The sequence below is a fragment of the Cucumis melo genome, chromosome 3 (genome assembly GCF_025177605.1).
Source record: "Cucumis melo cultivar AY chromosome 3, USDA_Cmelo_AY_1.0, whole genome shotgun sequence".
Taxonomy (NCBI): domain Eukaryota; kingdom Viridiplantae; phylum Streptophyta; class Magnoliopsida; order Cucurbitales; family Cucurbitaceae; genus Cucumis; species Cucumis melo.
This window is the reverse complement of record NC_066859.1, coordinates 20180367-20186134: the sequence shown is the minus strand read 5'-3', so window position 1 is coordinate 20186134 and position 5768 is coordinate 20180367.

The window sequence follows — 5768 nt, the reverse complement described above, 5'->3', positions numbered from 1 at the left end:
ACCAAAGCATGTTCAAACCGAGGCAAAATTTATCCTATTTAAGATTTGCTAAGGAGGGGATAGCCACTACCCTTAGCGAAATTAATGCCCATTTCAAACTTGTTATGCAAGAATCAATTAGTAGAAAATTAAAGACAATCTCAACAATTATTTCATCATAACAAACCATTGCAAATCAAAATTTAAGTTCAGCACTTTAAGAGTTTGTAAAGAAATTTCAATGAAAAATTGATGGGGAAAACTTATTTGTTTTATTGAAATTTCAAAATAAATTGCAAAAGGAAACAAGCAATCAAATAAAAAATTGAAAAGATATAGAAAAGAATTTAATTCTCAAAGAAAACATGGTAATTTAACCCAAGAAAAAGTCTTAAAAGATTACCTTAGCCCATGAAGATTGATGAAATTCTTGAAGAGATGTTGATGAAAGAATCTATTTGTTTGACAAAAGTAATCTTTTATTGATAAAATTTCAAGAATTTGCTACAAGAATGAGAAAGAGGATTTTTTACATTGGAATTTCTTATCTCTCTCCCAAAAAAAATATGAGAGATTTTATAGAAGGGAAAATGGGAGAAAAAAGTGGACAGTTTAAAACCTGCCATTTTACAGTTAATTTTGAGGAAAATGATGAATTGAGTCACAAATGGGCTTGGATCAGGTCTTGGGTTGGCTCAATTAAAAGAAAAATAAAATAAAAAGAATTGCAGCTGTTGAGATTTGAACTCACGCAGGGGAGAGGCACACGCGAACGAGGGCTCTACACGTGGCGGACGCATGGGTCGCGAACCGGTTTGCGGATCGGGTTGTCGGGTCGGATTTCGAGTTGTGTGAAATGAAAGGAAAAATAGAGACGCGGCTGGGGTTCGAACACGCGACTTCGAGGCAGACGCGTGGCGTGATCTGGTGATGCCACGCGGTGCGATCTGGTTCGTCCTATCTTTTCCAATTTTCCGATTTTTCCCTTGAACTTGTTTTTGACCGTTCTTCTTCGTTATAACTCCGATTTAAGTGATTTCAGTTGCGTTGGACTCGTATCGGGGTGAAGTTTCATATTCTGCATAAAAATGACATTTTAGTGAGTAAATGGATAAAGGTTGAGAAAAATTAGTCTAATAATGTTAGGTCTAAAATAGCTCTAACAATATTTTACCAAAGTATAGGTCAAGAAGCGAGCTCATCGGAGGAAGAACTAAGGTCATCTCGAAATGATAAAAAAGATGGCCAATGCTCTTCTAACGAGTGGCAAACGCCTGTTCGGTGTCAAAAACCACTAAAAATGCATTTCAGCGAAGGTAGCTGGCTAAGCTCAAGAAATTTTGGTGTTCGTCCCAAGAAAATGCAAATGAGAATGCGCCAAACTCAGTTTTTCTATCTCGGGGTAACAGCTATCCTTCAACGGTTTCTTTGTTTTGTATTGGTTATAATCTTTCAAGCTTCGGGACTCATACTTCAAGGACTTCAGTCTACACTTGTGGCATCATCCTTCACACATTTCCCAAAGTATAGATCGAGAAGCGAGCTCATTGAAGGAGAACTAAGGTGCCTTATTGAAGGAGAACTAAGGTGCAACCCAAAATGATCGACAAGATGGCCAACGTTCTTTGACGGACGACGAATGCTCGTTCATTGTCAGAAACCATCAAAAAGATTGGTAAGTGAGCTTGTTTAAGGGAGAAATAAAGTGCAACTCGGAATGATCGAAAAGATGGCCAATGCTCTTCCAACGAGTGGCAAACGCTTGACCGGTGTCAGAAACAACTGAAAATGTATTTTAGCGTTTGTCCAAAGAAAATCCAAACGAGAATGCCCCAGACTCAGTGTTTCTATCTCGGGATAAATGGCGGTCCTTGAACGGTTTATTTGCTTTATATTGGTCATAAGTGTTTTGAGCTTTGGGACTTATACTCTGAGGACTTTAGTCAATACTCTTGGCATCGTCCCTTACACATTTTACCTAAAGTATAGGTTGAGAAGCGAGCTCGTTGGAGGAAGAACTAAGGTGCATCCCGAAATGTTCGAAAAGATGACCAATGCTCTTCCTAAATGAGTGGCGAACGCTCGTCCGGTGTCAAAAATCACTAAAAATGCATTTCAGTGAAGGAAACAGGCTAAGCTCAAGAACTTATGGTGTTCTCCCAAGAAAACGCGAACTAGAATGCTCCGAACTTAGTTTTTCTATCTCGGTGCAAAAGCGGTTCTTCAACGGTTTCTTTATATTGGGTCATAAGTGTTTCAAGCTTTGGGAGTTATACTCTGAGGACTTCAGTGTATATTCCTGGCATCATCCCTCACACATTTTCTCAAAGTATAGGTCGGGAAGCGAGCTCGTTGGAGGAAAAACTAACGTGCAACTCGAAACGATCAAAAAGATGGCCAATGATTCGAGCTAATGGCCAATGTTCGTTCAATGTTAGAAACCATTGAAAATGTATTTCAGCAAAGGAAATGGGCTAAGCTCAAGAATTTCTAGTGTTCGTCCTTAGAAAATGCAAGCGAGAATGACTAGGACTCAGTTTTTCTATCTCGGGGTAAAAGGTGTTCCTTCAACGGTTCCTTTGTTTTGTATTGCTGAGAAGTGTTTCGAGTGTCGGGACTCATACTCTGAGGACTTCAGTCTACATTCCTGGCATCGTTCGTCACATATTTTCTCAAAATATAGGTCGAGAAACGAGCTAGTTGAAGGAAGAACTAAGGTGCAACTCGAAACGATCGAAAAGATGGCCAATGCTCTTCCAATGAGTGGCGAACGCTCGACCGGTGTCCAAAACTACTGAAAATGCATTTCAGCAAAGGAAACGGGCTAAACTAAAGAAGTTTTGGTGTTCGCCCTAAGAAAATGCGACTGAGAATGCCTCTGACTCAGTTTTTCTATCTCGGGGTAAAAGTTGGTCCTTCAATGGTTTCTTTGTTTTGTATTGGTCATAAGTTTTTCGAGCTTCAGAATAAATACTTCGAGAACTTCAGTCTATATTTCTAGCATCGTCCCTCACACATTTTCCCAAAGTATACACTAGAAGAAATCTTGGCTTTAATGTTGGTTGGGAAAAATGAAAAATGAACATTGATGTTCGACATCAATGCTCCATTTTAATTTTAATTTTAATATTTTTATTTTGTAAAAAAGTTACTCTTCTCTCTCATACTTTACTCTTTCTCTATCTGGTTGCGAATAGTTCTTCTTCTCCTCTCAATAGCTTCCCTCACTCTTTCCCTTTCTTTTTCGAATAACCATCACCCCTTTCTTCTCCGAATAACCATCGTTGCCACCATTATGCTTGCCGCCACCATTGTGCTTGCTACCACTATTGTGCTCGTTGATGCCGTTGTGCTCGCCGCCACCATTGTCGTTGTGCTCGTCCATACCTTCTAAACAAACTCACCCGCATTTCCCTCCTCCTAAACAAACTCACCCACGTCTCCCTCTCACATTCTCACTCGAGACTATTAGGGGGTGTTTGGCCCATGAGTTTGGAATTAGGGGGGTTTGGCCTTTGAAGCCAAACCCATGTTTGAACCATTGGAATATAATTCCTGGGATTAAGAAACCAAACCCATGAGGTTTGAAGTATGTTTTTTTTTATTGAATGTCATATGTTTTAGAAAAATTTTCACTTCAACCTCTTACCATTGATCATTGATGACCGTTGAAAACAAACGTTAGTCAACTTAACGATCAACTATAATGACTAATCGATGGTCATGACGACTAATCATCTTAACTGTCGACTCTGGATCATCTTGATATTGCATTCGAACCATCGTGACTATTTATTATCGATCTACGATGAGTAATCATTCTGATCCTTGGTGACCTATAACTTTAGACGTTTCTGTTGTCTGTTGAACATCTTGATCAAAAGCGACCAATTGTTATCGTCAATTATTGATGTCGTGCCTCTTATCATGATGGTCAATGACCAATAGCCATGACCCTTGGCAACCGATTGTCATGATGATCGACGATCAACCAGTTGTCTTAATTAAACATTGGCGACTGTTGACCATCTTCACCATTGATCAACGACCGTCTTCACTAAGGCTTCTTACACTTTTTCCCATGGTTTTGAATAGTAAATACTATTCAAGCCCATGAATTACCTTGTTTTTTCTAATTCAATCTATAAAATTCGTCGGCCAACTCTGAACACCACCCTCGGTGAACATTGTCGGCTGACTATTAGGTGTCATTTCTGACAACTCCGTCGGCAAACTTCCGACCACCAACTTCGAAACTGCTGCAAACTTTGAAAAATTAATAAAAATTATTTTTTGGAAATTTTTTATCTGAGTCATTTTCCAAATACGCTTTATAATCACAATAACATTTTTTAAAATACATATTTTTCATTCTTATATTTTCTTTTCTTCTTGAGTTTTTTTAATTATTACTATTCTTAAATCATCTTTATTAATCATCCATTTTCTCTTATTTGTTTAAAACTAATCTTTCCTTCATTTTAGGATATTTTGTTTATTTTGTTATATTTTTCCTAGGTGAAAACTGATGAACTATCTATTGCGATCTTAAGTATATATAAATCAAATATTAATATATTGGTAATATGGTAGAAATTTTAAATATATATCACATGTACCATGATTTATTTTTTGTTTAATAACATTTTTCATTTTTTTTGTTGGTCAATTTAACTAAAAGACTTAGAACTTATTGGATTGACTTAAGAAAAAAGTGTATAAAAAAACTCATTTTTATTTAAATTTTTTTTGATAAAAGTAGTTTAAAATACGTTGCATGTGTATCATAGGAAGGCGATGTAACCATAATTATGGATAAAGGTAACTCTACTTGATTTTCCCTTTTGCATGATTCTTTTGGTTATGCTTATTTTGAAACCTATTAAACCCCTTTTAATGTTGCTTAGCTGAAACTTTCTTAAACACCACTTGACTTATTATATTTTATAAATGGTTTGTAATATTTATAACTATATCATTCATGTTAATGCAACTGTAATCAAAATTATTATTATTGGATATTAAAAATTTTCATTTTTACATTATTCTCATGAAAAATCAATAAAGTTAAGAAATTGAATTAGAAGCACAAAATATGAAAAAAGTCAATTAAAATTCTGATACGTGATAAATTTAGGATGTGCAATTTACAAAAAAAAAGAAAAAAAACTAAACAGATTAGCTAAACTCAGAAATTCAAAACCAGCACCCAAGTATAGGCATTAGAAATCCACATTCCCAAATCTTGCACCTAAAACCAGGCATTTATAATTCATAGGCATCATAACCCCATCAAATAAGCCCAGAGGCATTCAATACCTAGGAATTTGATTTCGAACCTGAGTGTCAAATGCCCCCTTAATGCTGCTCCTACCTTTAATAGTCGCAACGTCTGCACCCACCTTCTAAACAAAATTGCCCGCATCTCCATCCCTCTCACATTATCTCTTCTTCATGAAATCACAGTTGCTGTTAGTAAGGTCGCCCACGTCTGCACCCACATTCTTAAACTCGCCCGCGTCTGTCTCATAAACTTTCTTATTCCCCAATTGGTAAGGTCGCGCCACCGCTCATTTTTCATTTCCACTCTAATATTTTCCTTCTTTTTTTTTCTCCTTTTGTTGTTTCATTGATTTATTCTGTTCATCCATCTAGTATAAGTTCAAAATTAGAATGATTATTTTACTGTATTTGATAATATTAGGTTTCTCATTCTGATTTTAGTGTGACTGATGATAGGCTTACTGAATTGTTTGTTGGTTTGATAATTTTTAGAAGAAGAAGCCTTT